We start from the raw sequence: 22,290 nt of genomic DNA, 5'->3' as shown, positions 1-22,290 counted from the left end.
ACTGGCAGTTGATGATTGTATGTGGGAGGGGGAACAGTCACTTTGTCACTTCTTTTGGGCAGGGTTGTTTGGCCATACCCCAGTGGATGACCCCACACCTGTGTTCAGTTGCCCACACTAGCTGAACTCAGTAGGTTTACAGAGAGTAATTTTTAAAGAGGGCATGTTGGTGTGTGTGTGTGTGTATGCTTTAATCGGTGATTAGTAAACATATTAGTTATCTTAGGGTTTCATTGCTATGAAGAGACATCATGACCAAGACAACTCTTACAAAAAACAACATTTAATTAGGGTTGGCTTACAGTTTCAGAGGTTCAGTCCATTATCATCAAAGCAGGAAACATGGCAGTGTGCAGGCAGACATGGTGCTGGAGAAGGAGCTGAGAGTTCTACATCTTGATCTGAAAGCAGCCAGGAGGAAGATCTCTTTCCACAGTGGGCACAGTTTGAGCATGAAGACCCCAAAGCCTGCCTCCACAGTGGTATACTTCCTCCAACAAGGACACACCTCCTAATAGTACCACTCTCCCACATGCCAAACATTTAAACACATGAGTCCATGGGGGTCACATCTATTTAAACCACTATAATAGCCCACCAGAGAAAGAAGTTAAAATGCTGTGTATCTGTAGTGTCTGTTTATACCAAGACCTGGAAAGAGTATTAATCTCCCAGGCAGGACACTGCCTTCTGAGTTTCCTAACCTAGTCTTTCTTGGGGTTTGAACCTGCTCAAAGAGAGGAAGTCACCAGTTCCTGCTAGGCTCTGCTGGTATCTCCTCCTGCTCCTGCCCAGGTGTGGCTGGGTGACTCTGCCCAGTCCTCTGGTATCCTGACTAATTGGGCTCGTTATAAAACACCCACACATTCCTGGGAAGCCCCTCCAGCTTTGGTACAGGGAACCACTGAACCCATGTGCTGCCCATGTCTGTGTACTTTACAGACTAAGGCAGAGTTAGCCCCTCCAGGCTTTCCCAAAAGAGGGCAGAAAGGTCTAGACGCAGAAAGCATCGGTCATAACAAGCCAAACTCTGATCTTTTTGGCTTGCCTTTCCATCCACCTAGCTACCCTGTTTGCCTTGGAAAAAAATAAGGAACAACGTGTTTTCATCAAAGATTTTGTGTGGTGCATTGAAGCCCAGAGGCAACAAGAATGCTGGACTCATCCTGAGAAGAATGAATTCTACACACCAGGAGGCACAGACAGGACTCGTTCTGGTAAACACTAGGGAAGAACTGCTTGCCAGTATATTGGTATCCTTGTGCCTTGCTCAGTGAGGAAAAGGCAGCGTGGGTCCCCACAGGCACCGAATTCAGATAGATGCCTTTGCGGTGTCAGAATATTTCCCTGAAGCCTCCCGTTAGCAATCTAGAAAGTAACACAAAACCAAAACTGGACTGTTGTGCCGGGTGGTTTTATGTCAACCTCACTTACTCTAGAGTTATCTGAAAGGAGGGAACTTCAGTTGAGAAAATACGGTACAACTGTAAGGCATTTTCTTAATTAGTGACTGGTGGGGGAGGGCCCAGACCATTGTGGGTGGTGGCATCCCTGGGCAGGTGGTCCTGGTTCTACAACAAAGCAGAGTGATCCAGTCATGAGCAAACCAGTAAGCAGCAACCCCCTCCACGGCCACTACATCAGCTTCTGCCTCCAGGTTCCTGCTCGGTTTGAGTGCTTATCCTGTGTGGAGGTGTAAGCCACCGTAAACCCCTTTCTTTCTCCTCACCTTGTTCTTGGTCACTATGTTTCATCGCAGCAACAGTAACCCTAACTAAGACAAGTGTTCATAGTATTCTAGAACAGTCTGATTGCAGCAAATATTTGGTATTTGGATTGTGGTGGGAAGTTGGGTTTTGAAAAATGTCTATTTTTTTTTCCCAGCTTGTCTCAGGTTAGAGTACCTGGGTGGAGGAAACTCAATTGCAAAGCTACCTCTATCAGATTGCCTGTAGGTGAGTCTGCAGGGCATTTTCTTGATGAATGATTGAGGGAAGGCCCAGCTCACTGTGGATTGTGCCAGCCCTGGGCAGGTGGTCCTGAGCTGTGTAAAGAAGCAGGCTGAGAAAGAATAGGGAGACAAGCCAGTAAAGCAGAGTTCTCCCTGAGGTGGTTACTTCAGTTCCAGCCTTGGCTCTCCTCAATGGACTGTAACCTGGGAGATGTAAGACAAATAGACCCTTTTCTCCTCAAGCTGCTTTTGATCATGGTGTTTTATCACAGTCATAGAAACCCCAGGAAAGCAAAATCCCATACGGCTTCAGTCTCACAATTAAGACCTAACAAAATTCCCATTCACCAACTTCCCTGAGCACCGGCTGTGTGACGGGCTCTGCACTCTTCAGCCTCAAGGGATGCCGAGTCTGAGAGCAAGACATTTTTAGTGATAAGGAACTAACCCATGTTCAGATCTAGAGACACACCCAGAGCCTAAGCAAAGAGAGTTCCGGACCATAAACTGTATCACTCCACGAGCTGCAGCTACACTTGCCTGTAAGCCTCTTACAACTGATGCTGGAGTCAGCAGTGCACCTACTAATTCAGGTACCACTTCTCTCTCTCTCTCTCTCTCTCTCTCTCTCTCTCTCTCACACACACACACACACACACACACACACACACACACACACCCAGACCCTGATCCCTTCACCTCCAATTTGAACTGACATAACCAAATCCTTGAAGCACTTAAACTGGGAGCTTCATCTAAGCTTTTTATCCTTGGGCTCTCTGGTTCACACCTGGGCTGGACTGATACTGGCATGACTTGCCTACTTTTTCACTCTGGTTCAGTCTACTAAGAGGCTGAGCCCTCCTCAGGTGCCTTCTCTCAGATCAGACCCATCCATAGTGCCTTGACCTCTTGCCCCTCCTAGTGTTCCCTGCGTGGGTTATGCAGACTCTATGTCCGTCCTGAACCCCTCTTTTGCCTGATACGGATATTTGTCTGGGGTATGGATTCGCCTTGCCCACCACTTGCAATGAGGCTGTATTTGCCAAGACTCCATTGAGCAGGTTAATGCTTTTAGGTACAGATCTGAGTGAGGTAAATGGGAACTCTTTAGACTATGTTTTCCACAGAAATGAAGTCACCCAGGAGACTCTGGTCTTCTTGGAAGCCTTCATTCAGCCTGATACCAGGGCCCTTCCAGACCACACAGCTCTTTGATCTGTGCACTGCACCCGAATCCACTTTGCCTGCCACTCTGGATTGAGGTTATACTCAGGAGTCAGTCCCTACATTTGTCCCAAAGAACACTGGCTTTTAGGGAACATTAAAGAGCAACTGAAGCTGATGAGACAGGAAGATGCAAGCATCCCAGAGGTTGTGCTGGTGCCTCATGCTACCTCCTCCAGCCCTCTTTCCCTCAAGTGAACAGAGGTGTGTGTGACCATCTTAGACGCAGGATTCTCTGAAACTACTTAGCCATGACTCCAGGAGAAGAGTAATGGAAAACACTGCTCCTTAAGCAATCCCCTAAATAACATACATGCCCCTGCTGCCCCCACTCTTTCTCTTCAGCTGAGAATGCAGAAGACACCTTTAAGCTCATCACCTCCTTGGTTTCCCTAGCAGCCCAGCTGATCGCATCTATGAGGAAGGAACTCTTTAGCAGACTAAGGCAAACAGAACACCAGGACTCCTAAGAAAAAACAGGAAGAAAGCTCTCCTCCCAAAACACCTGTCATCTGAATCCAGACCACTCTTCTTTCAAAGTAGAGGGAACTCCTTGCCCAATTGGTAGAAAAGCTACCTGCTCAATTCCGCTACTAGTTTAAGCCTGATTAAGCTAGTTTTGTTGTTGTTGTTGGTTTTCCTTAAGTAGGAAAGCTTAAAGCTACTGTGAGTTTAAAGAGATTGCCCCGAGCTCCACTTCCACCCGTCAGGCCTCGATGAATCCTCACTGTTAAGAGAAAGGTCATCCTTTGGAGGAGGATAGTGTTCCCAAGTAGGATAGAGTAGTGCCTTGTTTTAACTACTTAATCAAGAATTGAAGGTATTCCCTCCCCAGCTGTGAGAATTTTTTTTTTGTTGTTGCTTTTGTGTTTGTTTGTTTTGTTTGTTTTTACAAAGAAAGCGTTATTCGGATTGAAACCAAGTCATGATGGTGCAGGAAAGGCAGAGACAAGAGTTCCAGAAAACCCTAAGAAACAGAAAATGTCAGCACCCGGCAAGTTGACACCATTAGCCAGAAATGAGGCAGGAACGATACTTAAAACCCTGGCCTGCATTTTAAAAATCACCCAGGAAGATAATGGAGATTTCCCACCCCTTTCCCAATTCGCTTTTCCAGGGCTCTCCTGCTGTAGGGAGTTTTACACACACAGTTTTACACACACGAGACACACACACTTTCTCTCTTTTTCTTTTAATTTTTATAATGCAATCCCCAGCAGAAGGTGACACCCTATCAAGTTTCTGGAACAAAGCCAGAGCATGCTGTTTTTATTGCTTGTGGAGACTCACGCCTACCTCTGCTCCCAAAGCACTCTGGGTGAGCTGCCGGGCTGCTGGTTTCTCACAGCTTCTCCTTTCTCTCTATCCCTCAATCAGTAGCTAGATCCCGCCCCTATCCTGGCAGGTAACCAATAGCTGTAAAGGAAACTGAAGATTTTACAACCAGGCTGGATGGCTGGATCTGCCAATCATCCCACCACACAAACAGCCTCTTCGACAGAAGTCGCCATCCCTTAATTGAAAGTCAGGTCCACCTGTAATCTTAGCCTTCAGCTTCTGTGTTGTTAGTTATCATCTGGTGTGCCTATAATCCTAGTTTTCCAGTCCCCCACCCCCGCTTCTTTGTTTTATGTCACGGGCCTTGGAAAAGAGTACCAGAGTACGGGATTTAAGCGGTTCCAAGAATTGTGTCACCTAAGAAAACGTGTTATCTTCTAAGAACTTGCTCCTCAAATGAGCCCAAGATTTCTTGTTTGGTGTGTGTGTGGGGGTGGGGGTGGGGTGGGGGGGTGTTTCTCTGGCCCCAAATAAACACTATTTCATGAAGAGGGAAACAGAGTTAAAAATGATTGCCTACAATTTGACTTAAGCATCCCTCTTCCCGACCTCCTCAACGGAATGGTCCAGAGATGCAGGAGTCACATCGACCATCAGTGCTCTCACCTGGACCAGTTTAGGAACTTGAGGTCCTGAGGGCTTGACAGAGTGTGGAGCCTTTTCCAGGAGTGTCAGAATTGCAAGTTCAGGCCAGAGCGCCGAAGGTCATTGAAAATGAAGGGTGACCTCAGCTCACCATGATTGGTGGCAGGTGAACTTGACTAAATCCTCCTGCCCTAAGATCAGATGCTCCAAGAACAAAACAACAACAACAACAACAACAAAATGTTGACCCTTAGGTAGCAGGTAATAACTTTTCAGTTTTTCCTGATAGTAATATGACCGTTGGGTCTGTGACTACTACTTCCTTCTCGTTCAAGGAACTGCAACTCTCTCCCTGAGCTTCCTTTGTTTCCGGGTTCCTGCTCCCTGCAATCAAGGTGGCCGTTTATCTCCTCAAATACCAAAGCCGTCCTCCACGGCTGAGATGTGAAACTTTTGAGGCCAACAACTTGATCCTGCATGTTCAGCAAGTGTCTGTCAAGCACCTTCAGAAGTGAGGACAATGGAGGACCTTGAAAAGGCCACACTCTGGTTCTGTCTCCATCATCAGTAGCTTGTCCTTGGCTCTGCTCCATGCATGACAGTCGCTTTGCACCTCCCAATAATACCTGCTCTATTTGTTGTATTTGTCCATGCCATTTTATTTTAAGTTTCTAGAAGGATACAATGACCTATTTATTGGCTGTCAGCATCTTTATTGACCAATCAGAAATAATCAGAAATAGTGGGGGGGGGGCAAGATCACATAGTGTTACTTGTGTCTATGTGTGGACTCTCTTGTTTCTGGGGCAATCAGTTCTTTAGGAACCAGTATGGGCAATAGAATACAAGCAGCATCAGGCCTAGCCAGCAGTAATTATTGGGCTAGCTGAACCACATCCTGTAAGTTATCCTAATAAATCCTCCTTCTATGTGTATATAGATTCATTCTGTAAGTTCTGTTCCTTTAGAGAATCCTAACTAATACTGATTTAATATGTATATATATATATATACACATACGTTTTCCTCCTTCAGTCTTTGTGGTAATGACTTTGGAATAAGCTATGGAATTCTTTAAGCTCTAGGAACAGCTCAGCCTCCTACAGCTGGTTTATGAGATTGGGAAGAGCAAATTGGTGGAAGATGGGGCAAAAAGAGATTTGAGATAAAAATAGGCATGTTCTAACTCTCAGGTTTTAGGAGGTGGGACAGTGCAGTACCTAAAGGGGAATTGTCTATGTTACTAGTCACATGACACAATGGCCTTGAGCATGTCATATGATTTTAATGAGCTTTGATTTCTCTACGGGTAAGGACAATGTTTTTGTTTATTACATACTTACAACCTTTCAATGAGTGTGGTGGTTTGAATGTTTGGCCCAGGGAGTGACACTATTAGGAGGTGTGACCTTGTTGGAGGAAGTGTGTCACTGTGGGGATGGGCTTTCAGACCCTCCGCCTAGCTACCTATAAGACAGTAGTTTTCTGAGTGCCTTCAGATCAAGATGTAAAACTCTTGGCTCCTCCAGGACCATATCTGCCTGAACACTACCATGCTTCATACCATGATGGTAAATGAACTAAACATCTGAAACTGTAACTCAGCCATAACTAAATGTTGTCCCTCATAAGAGTTGCCTTGGTCATAGTGTCTCTTCTCAGCAATGAAAACCCAAAGACAATGAATTAACATATAAAAAATATAGGAGCAGTAATTGTACAGTAAGTCTTAAGTTGTTGCTATATAGTTTTCTTAGCCACATAACACACAGTCATTGAGGCTTAATTGTTAACAGGCACTGTCCTGGTTAATTTTATGTCAAGTTGACATAAAGTTACAGTCATTTTGGAAGAGTAAACCTCAACTGAGCAAGCATTTCGATCAGATTGGCCAGTAGTTATGTCTGTAGTGCACTTTTTTTTGACTGATGATTGATGTAGGAGGGCCCAGCTCACTGTGGGTGGTGCCACCCATGGGCTGATGGTCCTGGGTGCTATAAGGAATCTGGCTGAGCAAGTCTTGGAGGAGCAAGTCAGTGAATAACATTCCTCTATGGCCTCTGTACCAGTTTCTGACTCTGGGTTCTGGCCTTGAGTTCCTATCCCGACTTTCTCAGTGATGGACTGTTGTGTGGAACTGTAAGATGAAGTGATCACTTTCCTCCCACGTTGCTTTTGGTCGTGGTCTTTGTCACAGCAATAGAAACCGAACCTAAGAATGTGCACGTAGCCCTAAGTGTGCACAACCAGGTGACTGGGAATTGCTGGGACTGTCAGGGGAACTGGGAGGGATCCTTAACCTGCCCATATGCTCCTACGAACAGCAGATTCTCAAAGATAAGAGGACCTTTTGTGTAGCCCTGGTACAGAAACTGATTGATCTATTTGTGTTCTTTAAAATGGAGGGAATGGCTTCTCCTTTGCAGAGAAGCACAGCTATGAATGACTAGTGTGCAATACATGATGAGTTGACCTGGTGGTGGCAGCTATTGCATAATGACAGACAAAACTGTCTTCTTACTCTCTAACCAGTCCTGAGAGCTGAGGGAGGACCAGCTGGCCCTGTCTGAGGATAAATGGATGAGTAACTGAGGTTGGAGCAGTGTGGCAGGTGAGTGACTCTAAGGGATCAGAAATATGAAGCAGCAGTTATGTGGGGTATTCCCATCTACAACATCTCCTAGGGACCATCTGTCCCAGGCTGGACCTTACCAGAAGAGAAAATGGGATGCCTAGTGTGCCTGTGATGTGTAGGAAGAGGGAAAATAATAGATTGGCTGGAGGCTGTTCTCCAACCACTGGCTCCTGTTCATGTGTCTGCAGGTTTCTCTCTACATGTCCCACTCATGCTTAGTAGAAACTTCTATAGTAGAGGTTGTCAAGGTGTAGCTTCTGACCCAGGAGGTCTGGGTGGGGCCTGGGAATCTGCATTTTCAGCTGGTCTCCATGCTGCTGCTATGCTGGGCAGACCTTGAAGATCAATGTCAAAGCCTTGATGAAGAACATCAAGTGTACCAGAGAACCTCTATAAATGTAGACTCCCTGGTCCTGCCAAGCACCCTGGGTAATTTCCTTGCTTGCTCTACTTCAAACAGGGCTGTGAGAAACTCCCCAGGAGCTACTTTCATGAAGAGGAAGGACAAGAAGCTTTTAGAGAATTTAGAATCTAGGGGCAGAGACCTGTCCCAGATTTCTATGTTGTCCTCTTGATGGTGGGCCCAGGGAGAGTTCCATACTCACAGGGCAGCTGATACCCCGACATTTATTAGAACCCTCTGTGGAATTGGCAATAACCTACTCACTCTGGTTATAGAGATTTTCTGGTGTGTGACTTATACAAACAAACCTGATTTGTGCTACTGACCAGAGTTGCCCTCTGTCCCCTGTGCCTTCTGCCCTGGCGTCTGAGAAAAGTAGAGAGTCCGAAGTCTGATGGGTATTGCAACAGGCATGGCAGGGGGCAGGGCGACATCTACGTAAGCACTGGGAGCAGCACAGCTGCAAAAACATCTTCTACAGGAGGACCTAATTGAGGACTGCCTGAGAGACCAAGGATTGCTGGTTAGAAGAGATGCATTCTTGGGACCAATGGGGCTCTGGTGGAGGGTATTAAAGGCGCTTACAACAGTGTTCAGGCAAGCTTGCTGTAGCTTTTCTCACCTGCTCCCAGAGTCTGTGTCCTTGACTCCACACCACCTCACCTCCAACCCCCAAGGACAGGCAGGGACAGACATGGAATAGTCCAGCACACAGACATCATTGTATGTCAAACCCAGAAAACAGTAAGAGGTGACAAGGGGCCTGTCTCACAAAGCTCGACAGTTGCCTTATCATTTAGCTAATTAACTTTAAAATAAAAAGTCTAAAGTCTCAGTGGTGTTGGAGAGGCCAATCGATGCCTCTGAGTATGGACGGCAGAGAGAAGACCATGGCCAGGGCTGGGCTATGGTAACATCGCCCAAGGATGGCTGAGCAGTCTTCAGCTAATCATGACTATTAAGCTCCTTCCCTGGGAGTTGTTTTTGATTCCTGTGGAATAGATTAAGACTCTGTTTTGAATCCCCTGGGGTTTCCTGTGGAGCATAATTATAGCTGCACTGGAATCAGAATTCAGGTCAACAATTACTTTAATGAGATGTCTGAAGAGCATGGCCAGTGAGGGGGAGGCCCCAAGGGAGAGGGAGGGAGAAAGGGAGGAAGGGAGGAAGGGAGGGAACTAGTGGGAAGAGGGGGTAAGGAGGGAAGGTTTTATGAAAAGGTGAATAGGAAAAAAAAATAGGAGAAACAGAGAGGGGGAGGAAGAAAGGGAAGGAGAAAGGGAAGCCAGACAAGTAAGAGGGAGAGAGGGAAACCAGCCAATGAGAGGCATGGAGAGGAGGGAAAGAAGGAAGCTAGCCAATGAGAGGCATGAAGAGAAAGGAAAGAAGGACGCCAACCAATGAGAGGTTTAGAAAGGTGAGATGGAGCCAGAAAATGAGAGGTGGAGAAGAAGGGCTGGTTAGAGGCAGGCCAATGAAAAACAAGAAGGGAGGATAGAAGAGATGCAAGGACAGGTGAGTAGACTCATTGGGTCCTACAGTGAGCCAAGCACTTTTTCAAAAATGAACAGAAAACAGGTCAATAAACAAGACAAGGCTTGGGCAGCTGTGGAGAAGTCTACTGTCTTGGAGTTGGACATTTCTGGAGCTAGCAGGAGGGTTGGAAGAATGACTGTTATTACCCAATACACCAGGCTTCTATTCCTGAATTCACCCCTTTTGAGCTGTGTTGATTTGGGCTCATCTCTTAACCTGTCTGATCTTGTTCCCTAATTTGTCAGATAAAAGTTAAGCATAAAAGTTTGAAACTGGTACTGCCTCCTGTACCCAGGAGCATACATCTAGCTGGAGGATGGTGACAGTCTGGCAGAAAAATTCTAGACCTCTAGAATCTGCCTGTGAGAGTCGGAAGTTCTCCCTGGCTATTTGCCTCAACAGACTGCTCCTAGCCAATGACATCCAACAGGGTTACTGACAGGGTCATTTCTCCCCACCCTAGGGAGGGGTTCCCACTCCCTCCTTCCTCTCCTCCCTCCCTCTCCTCCTCCTACCTCCACTCTCTTCCTTCTCCCTCCTCCCTCTCCATCCCCCCCTTTTCTCCTTTCTCTCTGTCTCTCTGTGTGTCTTTTGTGGTTCTTTTCCCTCCCCAGCCTCCTAGCCCATCTTCAGTCCTTGTTCCTTTTGCTCCCATGCTTCCCCTTCCTCCCTGCTCCATCCCCTGTCCTCCCCACCCCCAGCTTCCCTTCAGTGTCAAACATCCTCTGTCACAGACAGAAGACAAAATAAACCCACCCACGTCACCTTTTCTAGGAATTTCCCTCCACAACCCTTTTGTATCTTGTGATGGTTCGTCTTCATTCTTAAACCTGACAGGATTTAGAATCACCATGTGGGTCATGTGGAGGCTGGGAGAACACAGAGATAAAAGAAGTCTTGGTGGTCATGGAGCCACCTGCCATACCCATTCAGAATGCTAGACAAGAGAAAAATAGATTCCTGTGTTTCCTGAGCCATTAGTATTCAGTCTTTGAATTAAAAAAAAAAAAAAGAAAGAAAAGAAATCTGGATTTGTATTTTAACTGAAACCAGAAGCTTTCTCTGTTTATCTGATGAGTTCTGAAAGTAAGAGAGGCATATGTCCTGTGGAAATGTCAGGCTGACTCCTGACACAAGGATAATGTACATGGGGGAAGCTTTGGCCTGGGTTGAGTCAGAACCCCGTGTTTGTGTTTAGAAGCCTGTGCTGTGGCCTCAGCTGTTGCTTCACATTGGGAAGATGCACTTGGACCCAAGCTAGTGTTGGATAGGAGTTAGGTGGGTAAAGAAACAGAGAACAAAGAACCTTGGAAACAGAACTTTGGTGAGAGTCACTGAGGTTCCCTGTGTGGTTCTGTCCAGAGACATTGGGTCTGAGGACAAAACATAAAAGCTAAAGTCAAGGACCCGGGTCGGTAGTCATGCAAACAAACCCTGGGATATGACTTATGGTTACAGGTGGTGATGACAGTCTGTGCCAATCAGAGACCTTGAGCAATGATGAGAGGCGGTGGTTCCCTTCTCATAACATATCAAATTCCATGTCCTGCTAATATCATAAGTAGCCAACATCACTTATCTCAAAAGACAATTTGTCTGTCACCCCTCCAGGAAGGCCTCCATGGTCGATGCCATGTACACCCAGGTGCATCCTCCTCCTCTAAGTATCCCCTCCACCACACTCTCTCAATGTAGCAATTATCAACTCATTGTTGTGCACAGTGTGTAGCTGATGGAACAGTGTTTGATAGAGGCAACAATATTTGTATTGATTCCTGCAGCTCTTCTCATGAGCTGGAGCCCCATAAACAGCAGGGGAGAAGAATGGGTGCTTAGATGGTGAGGGAGCACACTGTGCAGTCATAAATATGACAGGGAGTGGGGTTGCTGAGTTACCTCCACAATGCTGAGATCCTGGGAGCCTTCAGAAACAGGGAGCAAGCACTGAAGGCTAAGCTGACTTGAGCAAGGTCTTGGTGCCACCAAACCCAGACACTATTGCATATGACAGCAAGGTTTTGATGAAGGGACCCTGGTATAGCTGTCTCGTATGAGGCTATGCCAGTGCCTGGCAAATACAGAAGTGGATGCTCACAGTCATCTATAAGATGGAACAAAGGGCCCCCAATGGAGAACCTAGAAAAAGCATCCAAGGAGCTGAAGGGTTCTGCAACCCTAAAGGTGGAACAATAATATGAACTAACCAGTACCCCCAGAGCTCGTGTCACTAGCTGCATATGTAGCAGAAGATGGCCTAATTGGCCATCACTGGGAAGAGAGGCCCCTTGGTATTGCAAACTTTATATGCCCCAGTACAGGGGAATGCCAGGGCCAAGAAGTGGGAGTGGGTGGGTAGGGGAGCAGGGCTGGGGGAGGGTATAGGGAACTTTCAGGATAGCATTTGAAATTTGAAATGTATATAAAAAAATCTAATAAAAATAAGAAATAAAATACACACACACACACACACATACAAAAATAAAGGATTGACATTAGTACCATTCAGTAGTCACACTGGCATGGTTCAGCCATAAAGTATTTCCTACAGGCTCATGTGTTTCAGTGCTTGGTGACGCTGTTTTGGGAGGCTGTGGAACATTTTAGAGTTGAGACCTCTTTGAAGGAATCACTGGAGGGTGGGCTTTGAAGTTTGTGGAAGTTTGAGTGGGAATGTCCCTCATAAACTCGTGTATTTGAACACTTGGTCCTTACTTGGTGATGCTGTTTGGGAGCTGTGGCTATGTTGGAGGAAATATGCCACTGGAGGCTGGCTTTGAGAGTTTGATTGACTCATGATGTTGGCAGCTCTGTGTCTGCCGTTCAAGATGTGAGTTCAACTTGCTCCAAGCTCCATGCCTGCCTGTTGGTGTGTCTCCTCAGCAGGATGGTAGTGCCTGCCTGTTGCTATGCCTCCCCTACATGATCGAGGTCCTTGCCTGCTGTTGCATCTCCATAGCATGACAGGGATGCCTGCTCATTGCTATGCCTCCCCGACATGGTGGTGTTGGACCTTTATCTCTCTGGAACTATAAGCCTCAATAAACTCTTCTTTCTGTAAGTTGCCTTGGCCGTGGTCGTTGATAGCGATAGAAATGTAACTATTCCAAGGGTTGCAGCTGAGCCCTGCTTCTGACTGTGGTTTTCCTCTGCTTGGTGATTCTCTGAGATGTGGGCAAGCAAACCTCATGCTCCTGTTGTCCTACCTTCTCCACTATGATCAACAGGGTTCCTTCAAACTGTGAGTCAAAATAAACAGGGTGTAAAAGGAACTGAGGCAGCCACATAATAGTCTCCTGAGGGGTAATTATCAAACCCTGAGGGATAAAAAGATATCCTCAGATCACACCCTGCAGATCCCAGGGCACTAGATGCTCACTCTGCCTAGGTTTCATGCCTGGGCCCTTAAAGGGGAAGACGAGTCTGCAGCCCCTTGCCCATTTTTGACATACACATGCCACATCCTGACATGTGTTTTCTTTGGTGAAGAAAGTCAAAAGGGCAGATTTAAGTGTAGGGAGGGATAGAGGGAGGGGGCTCATCACCTGATTGCTTCTACTCCGTTCTGTTACTAATTAATGGGGCCATTACTGCATTTCAAAGGGAAAGAACTGTGATTAAAGGTTAATGCCGCTGCTGCAATGCATCCCACCTGAAATTACATTATAAAAATGTCCAGAGTATTTAATTGAACCTATAAGTAACAATGTAATTACACTCAATGTATGTGCCTCTGCATCTATTTGCTCCTTTCTGAGGTGCAGAGAGCCCCACGTGGGCCAGTTAAAGGAGGGCATTGTGATTTCCTGAAACTGCTTCATCATCTCTCCAGTCTCCTCTGTCCTGTCCACACCCACAGGGGATAAACGATAGGAACCCAGTCACCATGTCTGTACCTTCTCCAGTGTACCAGTGTGTGTGTTTGTGTGTGTATGTTTAGCGCATGTATGTGGAAGCCAGAGGACCACCTTGGCTGCGGAGCCTCAGACCTTGTCCCCCATGTTTTATTGGCAGAGTTCCTCAGCGACCTGGAACTTACTTATTCAGTAGACGACTGGCTGGTCAGTAAGACCCTGGGACAGACCTATTTACTTCTTCAGTGCTGGAACAAGCATGCATAACAGCATCTGGCTGTTCTACATGGTTCTGGGGATTGAACCAAGGCCCTCCTTGCTTACTTGACCATCTCCACGCCAATGTGTCAGAATAATGCTCCCTTGTGGACGCTGTAGGCACTTGCACTAGCACATGCTGGTGCTATGTTTCAGATGGCTTTTAGGACCCCTCAGGAATCAGCTAGCCATCTCCAGGAGGCAGAATGCTAATTTTAAAAAAAAATACTAAAATCCCCTCTATCTTAGTAACCATTTGAAGCTGCCCAAGTAGCAGGAAAATGCCTATATCATTACCACTTTCCTAGGCGGCACTGATGTGAAAATGAATGGGATTGAGCCAGGCTTCGTTTTAAAAAGGAGGAGCTATTGCAAGAGAGGAGGTGGCACTTGCAAAGGATGGGTGTGTGTGTGTGTGTGTGTGTGTGTGCAAAAGGATAATATTGACTTGGAGAATCAGAGTCCCTTGGCAGGGCTGAGGGGATCACCACACACTGCAGCTTCCGTGGCGCCTCCTCCTCTACCCCTTGTTGGGGTTAGCCACTGCACCAGTCTCAAACATCTGTCTCCAAATGTAATTTGACCCAGTCACTTAGGGTTGCTTAAGCTTTTTTTTTTTAATGCTAGCATGGCTCTTTTTTTTCTTTCTTTCTTGATAAGAGCCATTGTGATTGGGATAAGAGGGGACATCAAACTAATTTTAATTTGCAATTCCCTAATGGCTAAGGACATTGAACGTTTTTTTAAAACACCAAATACAATTAGATAAAACAACAACCCCGTCGCATCAAAGTTGGACAGGGAAAACCAACAGAAGGAGAAGAGCCCCAAGAGAGGGCATAAGAATCAGGCCCACTCATTCACACACTGAGGAGTCCCATTAAAAATACTAAATGGGAGCCAGGTGTGGTGGCATACACTTTTAATCCCAGCACTCAGGAGGCAGAGACAGGAGGATTTCTGAGTTCGAGACCAGCCTGGTCTACAAAGTGAGTTCCAGGACAGCCAGAGCTATACAGAGAAACCCTGTCTCGAAAAACCAAAAATAAATAAATAAATGAATGAATAAATAAAAACTAAATGGAAAGGCATATTATGTCCAAAGAGGACCTGGTGCAGACCTGTGCAGGTCCTGTGCATGCTGCTTCAGGCTCCGCAAGTTCAGATGAGACTTGCTCAGTTGATTTTAGAGAACCCTGATCTCCTTGTGCCCTCCATCCCATCTGGTTTCCACACTCCTTCAGACTCCCTGAAGGGTTCCCTGAGGTCTGAGCGGAGGGATTTGATGGACATATCCCATTTAGAGCTGTGTGTTCCAAGGTCTGTTTCTTTGTGAAATGTTTGGCTGTGGGTCTCTCTATTTGTTTCCAACTGGTGGAGGATGAACAACCCCCCCCCCCAAGATGGCTGAATAGATCACCAATGTATGAATATAACACAATTATCATTAGGAGTCATTTTATTGTTACTGTTTCTCTCTCTCTCTCTCTCTCTCTCTCTCTCTCTCTCTCTCTCTCTCTCTCTCTTAGTATTTGGTTTTGTACTAGGTCTCTGGCCTATCTAGTCTTCAGGTGTTGGTCACCCAATCAGTCTCAGGTATTGGGTTCCATCTTGTGGAATGGGCTTTAAGTCCATCAGACATTGGTTGGTTGCCTGCATAAGCTTTGCACCACTATTGCCTTAGCATATTTTGCTCCATGTTTAGTGAGCTGTGTAGGTGTTGTCTTCAGCAATGGAGCCTTGGTGTTGGTTTGTGAAGAGCAACCTATTGTCTTGCCATTAGGCTGGGTTGTTTTGGGAACTTCCACGAGATTCATTTGGCCAGCACTTCAATTGGATGTAACCCAGTCCCAGTACTAGAAGCTTCATTTGGTGATAGGAGACGACCTGCATGATTTGGAGACTCCACTGGGGTGCCCTTCTTATATTTTAGGAAGTTTCCCTGTACTAGGTTTCTATACCACACCCAAATGTCCCTTAAGTCTCTCCTTGAAATCCAGGTTCAACACCATTCCCCCTTCCCCTCCCCAGCTAATCCTACCATTTTCATCCCCTTCCCCATCCTGAGTCCACCCAGAAAATGTATTCTATTTCCATCTCCCAGAGAGACCCATGCATCTCCTTCCTCTATACCTAACTTCTTTGAGCCTGTGGGTTGTTATCATTTATTTAAAGGCTTATATCCACATGTAAGTGAATACATACTATATTTATCTTTCTGAGTCTGGGTCACCTCACTCAGGATGATTTTTTTTCTAGTTATATACACTTGCCTGCAAGTTTCATGATGTCATTATCTAACTGTTGAGTAATACTCCATTGTGTAAGTGTAAATTCTTTATCCATTCTTCTGTTGAGGGATATCAAGGTTGTTTCCCATGTCTGGCTATTATGAGTATAGAGCAGCAGTGACCATGGTGAGCAAGTGTCCTTGTGGTAGGATAGTGTGTCTTATGGGTATATGCCCAAGAGCAGTATAGCTGGTAGAAATCTTCCCAGTTTTCTGAGGAACTGCCATATTGATTTCCATAGTACAAGTTTACACTCTCACCAGCAATGGAGAGATGTTCTCCTTATCCACACCCTTGCCAACATGAGCTGTCAGTAGTGTTATTGATATTAGCCATACTGACAGGGGTAAGATGGCATCTCAAAAGTAGTTTTGATTTGCATTTCCCCGAAGGCTATGAATGTTGAACATTTCATTAAGTGTTTCTCAGCCATTTGAATTTTCTCTATTGAAAATTCTCTGTTTAGATCCGTAACCCATTTTTAAAACTGGATTATTTGTTTTTTAATATCTAGTTGCTTGAGTTCTGTATATATTTTGTATATTAGTCTTTATCAGATGTTGACTTTGTGGAAATCTTTTCCCATTCTGTCAGCTGCTGCCTTGTCCAAATGACAGCGTCCTTTGCCATACAAAAGCTTTTCAGTTTCATGAGGTCCCATTTATTAGTTGTTGATCTTAAAGCCTGTGTTGACAGTGTTCTGTTCAGAAAGTCTTTTCCTGTGCTGATATGTTCAAGGCTTTGCTTTTTTTTTTTTTAACTTTCTTTTCTATCAAGTTCAGTGTATCTGGTTTTATGTTGAGTTCATTGACTCATTTGGAGTTGAGTTTCGCACAGGTTGATAAGTATGAGACGATTTGGGTTTGTCTACATGCAGCTGTCCAGTTTGACAAGCACCATTTGTTGAAGATGCTGGCTTTTTTTTGCAGTGTATATTTCTTGTTTAGAAGAAAAAAAAATTAGGTGTCCATAGGTGTGTGAATCTATGTCTTGCTCTTCAATTCAGTTCCACTGATCAACATATCTGTTCTCATGCCAACACCGTGATGTTTATGGCAAAAGCTCTGTATTGCAACTTGAAATTGGGACTAGTGAGACCCCCCCCCCAAGCAGATTATTGTCGTTGATGTTGTTGTTATTCAGGATTGTATTAACTATTCTAGAGTTTTTGTGTTTTTGTATGAAGCTGGGAATTGTCCTTTCAAGATCTGTGAAGAATTGTGTTGAAATTTTGATGGGAATTAAACTTACTTACTTACTTACTTACTTACTTAATTGATTTATCTATAGATTACTTTTCATAGGGTTAATTTTATTATGTTAATCCTACCAATTCATGAGCATTGAATACCTTTCCATCTTCTGATATCTTCTTCAACTTCTTTCTGCAAAGGCCTGAAATTTTATCATACAAGCTTAGTTAGAATGTCCCCAAGATATTTAATATTATTTGATGCTATTTTAAAAGATGTTGTTTCCCTCCCATTTGATTTTTGTTAGTTAATTTTATATTCCAGTCACTTTGCTGAAAGTTTTTGTCAGCTGTAGAAGTTTCCTGGTGGAATTTTTGGGTCACTTATTGTACTGGCTAGTTTTGTGTCAACTTGACACAGCTGTAGTTATCACAGAGAAAGGCGATTCAGTTGGGGAAATGCCTCCATGAGATCCAGCTGTAAGGCATTTTTTCAATTAGTGATCAAGGGGGAAGGGCCCCTTGTGGGTGGGACCATCCCTGGGCTGGTAGTCTTGGGTTCTATAAGAGAGCAAGCTGAGCAAGCCAGTAAAGAACATCCCTCCATGGCCTCTGCACCAGCTCCTGCTTTCTGACCTGCTTGAGTTCCAATCCTGCGTCCTTTGGTGATCAACAGCAGAATGGAAATGTAAGCCGAATAGACCCTTTCCTCCCCAACTTGCTTCTTGGTCATGATGTTTGTGCAGGGATAGAAACCCTGACTAAGACACTTATGTATGTTATTATATCATCTGAAAGTAAAGATACTTTGGCTTCTTCCTTTCCAATTTTTATCTCCTTGATTTCCTTCAGTTGTCTTATTGCTTTAGCTAAGACTTTGAGTACTATTTTGAGTAGATATAGAGAGAGTAGGCAATCTTGTCTTATTCCTGATTTTAGTGGATTTGCTGTACACTCTCTTTATTATGTTTAGGTAATCCCTTGGACCCCTAACCTCTACAGTACTTTTATGATGAAGGGGTGTTAGATTTTTGTCATAGGCTTTTTCTGTATGTAATAGGATGGATCATGGGTTTTTTTTCTTTCAGTTTAATTATATTTACTGATTTTCATTATCGAACCATGAATCTGTAAGCTTCCTGTTGATTCTGTTGTTGATAATATTTAGCTCTAATCCCTGGTGGTCAGATAGGACACAGGAGTCATTTCAATTTTCTTGCATTTGTTGTCTCTTGCTTTCTGTGTTTGAGCATATGGTCAGTTTTGGAGAAAGTTCTATGTGGTGTAGAGAAGACGATATATTCTCTTGTGTTTGGGTGAAATGTTCTATAGACATATGTTAAATCCATTTGGTTTACAACCTCTGTTAGCTCCAGCTTTTCTCTACCTAGTCAATGTCTAGATGACTGGTCTACTGTATCAAACTCTCCCACTACCAGTATGTGAAAGCCAATGTGTGATTTGAACTGTAGTAGTATTTGTTTTACAAGCTTGGATGCTCTTGTGTTTGGGGCATAGATGTTAAGAATTAAAATGTCCTCTTAGTGGATTTTTTATTTGAGTATGTAGTATCCTTCCCTATCTCTCCTGATTGGTTTTGGTTTAAAGTATAGTCTGTTAGATATTAAAGTGGCCACACCAGCTTGTCTCTTAGGTCCATTTGCTTGGAATATCTTTTTCCAATCCTTTACTCTGAAGTGATAACTAACTATCTTTGACGTTGAGGTGTGTTTTTTTGATAAAGCAGAAGAATGATTCCTGTCTTTGTATCTATTCTGTTAGTCTGTGTCTTTTCATTGGGGAATTGAGACCATTTAAATTGAATGATATCAGTGACCATTTATTGCTGATGCGTATTATTTTGTTGTTTTTGGTGGTGGTGATGGTGTGTGCGTGTGTGTGTGTTTCCCTTCTTTTAATTTTTCTTGTCTGAGCTTATTTATTCCCTTTCTTTTCATAGTTACCATTCTTAGGTTGGAGTTTTCCTTCTACCACCTTTTGTAGGGCTGGATCCGTAGATAAATATTGCTTAAATTTGGATTTAGCATGGAACATCTTATTTTCTCTACCTATGGTGATTGAGTGTTTGGGTGAGTATAATAGTCTGGGCTTGTATCTGTGCTCTCTTAAGAGTCCACAGCTAATCTGTCCTGGTCCTTCTGGTTTTTAGAGTCTCCACTGAGAAGTCAAGTGTGATTCTGGTAGGTTTGCCTTTATATGTTACTTGGCCTTTTCCCCTTGTAGCTTTTAATATTCCTCTTCTTTTTTTTGTTCTGTAGTGAGGGGACTTTCTTTTCTTGCCTAGTCTATTTGGTGTTCTGTTTCTTCTACATTTATATGCATCTTCTTCTCTAGGTTAGAAAATTTTCTTCTATGATTTTGTTAAATTTTTTTTCTGGGGATATTAAACTGGTTTTTCTCCTTCCTCTGTTTCTATCATTCTTAGATTTTTGTCTTTTCATAGTATCCCAGATTTCCTGGGTGTTTTGTGCCAGGGTATTTTTTTGTTTTTTGTTTTTTATCCAACACGTTCTTTGACCAGTGTATCCATTTCTCTGAATTATCGTCAATGCCTGAGATTTGCTCTTTTATCACTTGTATTCTGTTGGTAAAGCTTGCTTCCCTAGTTTCTATTTGAAATCCTTTTTTTTCTTCTTCTTCTAGAATTCCCTCAATTTGGGGTTTGTTTATTGATTCTATTTTCATTTTCAGGTCTTGATCAGTTTTATTCCAATGTCTGTGTTTTCCTGCATTTCTTCAATGGATTTCTTTATTTCTTCTTACTGTCTGCTTCCATTTCCCTGGATGTCTTTAAGGGATCGATTCACATCCTCTTCAAGAACCTTTATAATCTTCATACAGGCTGTTCTAAGGTCTTTTTCTTATGCCTCAGCTCTGTTGAAATAGTCAGGGTTTGCTGTGGTCAGGTTTCTGGGCTCTAGTTGAGACATATCGACCTGGTTGTTATCGATTGTGTTTTTATTCTAGTGCTAGGCATCTGGGATTTGTATGGTTACAGGTCTAGGAACTGGTATCTGGCTTGGGCTTTGTTGGGTGGGTGTTTTTTTCCTTGGTTTCTTTTTCCTGTCTGGATTTAAAGAGAATGTGATGGCTGTGTGTTGCCTGGTATGAAGTTTTCTGTGGTGGCCCTGTTTCCCTGGCCTGTTCAGCTGGTGTGTTCCCAGGGAATGCTTACTGGTTTTAGAGGCTGGGATACTGGCATGATTTGGTGGAATAATGGTTGGTGGAGATCTTTTTGAACCATTGGGGATGGGGTCAGAAAAGAAAGGGGGACTGCAGCATGTGTTCAGCTACAGAGCTGAGGGTGAGAATAAGAAGTTGGATCTGGAGGAGCAAAAGGAGAGGTGAAGATCTGCAGGCAGTCTACCTGCTTCCCTAGCACGAGTAATTTTTGGGATGGCTGAGGATGCCTGCTGGAGTTGGAGATTGGAATAAAGCCTAAAGATATTTTTTAAAGAGTTATTTATTTCATATTATTTTGTAGTTCTGGTGTGAGCAATGACTCAATATATGCACATACATATCTTATACAACTAGCCACAGATGCTGTGTGTCTCATGATTGCAGGGGCCATATCATCCCCAGATCATACCCAGAACACAGTGTTTCACAGTCCTCCTTCTGGCTCATAGAGGCTTTCGTTTGGAGTGGGGGAGATCATGAAAGCAGCTCTCTACTACCACAAATTATGCATGCAAGTTTCTGACATTTGCAGAAATTGCAGGGGTCAGCACATCTGGAGGGCAATGGATAGTCTTGCCCTTGGATAGCCACCTTCATGATCATGGTATCTCCCGTGCCAGGAAAGTAGGCTCTCACAGTCTTTCTATCACCACTCCTGTGATGTTTGTACGGGTTTTGTAAGGGGGTTATGGATACCTTGTTTAAGTTAGAACACTCACTGGGTACTTCTCAGCATGCTGACCAGTTACATGTTTCTGTATTAACTTTCACCCTCTTGGGGGGGGGGGAGAGATATGGGGAAATAGGCCAGCAACAGCTGTTTTCACAGAGGATCCTGCCTTGATTCCTAGCACCTATATCAGTTAGCTCACGTCTGCCTGTAACTCTAGCTCTGGAGGAGTTGATGCCCTCTCTGCCTCCGTGGGAACTAAACACACACACAAACACTAAAATAACTTTTCTCTGATCAAAGATGAAACACTATGAGAGCAGTCTGATTGCGTGGCCATCTAGCACAAAAGTAATCTTCTTGAAGTGTCCTTGAGAAGTCAAAGCAATCTTTGTGGTTATAAATTACCATTAGCTATATATTCTTGCCTATCTTAAATGAGAGTTTCTTCAAAGACAGCTAGCCTAGGATGATTTGATTTTTGGTTCCGGGTGTGTGTGTGTGTTTGTGTGTATGTGTGTGGGTGTGTATGTGTGTGTGTGTGTGTGTGTGTGTGTGTGTGTGTGTGAACTTCTTTTGGTAGATAAATCTGAAAGTTTAGACTCATGTCTGCCCCTGCCTCGTCTTTGTCTCTGACTATGCCCCATAGAGAACTCTAGACTACTGAAGCAGGAATGTTTTCCCTATGCAACCAAAAAGCTCCCCCCCCCCCAAATAGTGTTTTGTTGTGAGGTGGTCCTCTTTATTCTAAACTTGGTCAGCTGGCCTGGCTTCCCATCTCGCCATTCTGGTCAGCAGTGCCCCCAAGGCCCCATGGGAGGCATAGCTTGCCTCTCTCTCTAGCTTGCTGGGCCATCACATCCCTTTGTAATGAACACTTACATATTTGGCCAACAATCCCCCAATTTCACCCTTGAGTTCCTCTACTTCCCTCTGGTGAATGCCATCTGCTCCTGGTGATTTATCTACATTTAGTGTGTCAATTAGGTAGAAAATCACTCGCACAACTACTGCCGTTGAGTTTGTGTCTCTGCCTTATCAGAACACTCTGGAAGTGGAAACTTTATAGAATCACATATGAATGCAGAACTTGAGCCTTTTGAGGAAAATTCATTCTCTCGTTCAGACTCACCGATTTAAAGAACTACA

General features: G+C 44.3%; 1 long non-coding RNA gene and 1 other non-coding gene across 2 annotated transcripts; one reads left to right on the top strand and one right to left on the bottom strand.

Moving 5' to 3' along the window:
* The first annotated feature begins 880 nt into the window (after positions 1-880).
* Positions 881-9,362, top strand: Gm17830 (predicted gene, 17830). Its single transcript, NR_033486.1, has 5 exons — positions 881-1,217; positions 1,885-1,955; positions 5,437-5,612; positions 7,634-7,712; positions 8,197-9,362. It is a non-coding gene; the product is annotated as a predicted gene, 17830 (long non-coding RNA).
* An 11,577-nt stretch (positions 9,363-20,939) lies between these two features.
* On the bottom strand, positions 20,940-21,099 carry Gm22978. Its single transcript, XR_003952482.1, has one exon. It is a non-coding gene; the product is annotated as a U1 spliceosomal RNA (small nuclear RNA).
* Between the last annotated feature and the right edge of the window lie 1,191 nt (positions 21,100-22,290).

This window comes from Mus musculus, chromosome 17, assembly GCF_000001635.26.
Source record: "Mus musculus strain C57BL/6J chromosome 17, GRCm38.p6 C57BL/6J".
Classification (NCBI taxonomy): domain Eukaryota; kingdom Metazoa; phylum Chordata; class Mammalia; order Rodentia; family Muridae; genus Mus; species Mus musculus.
This window is presented reverse-complemented; position numbering and strand designations above follow the sequence as displayed.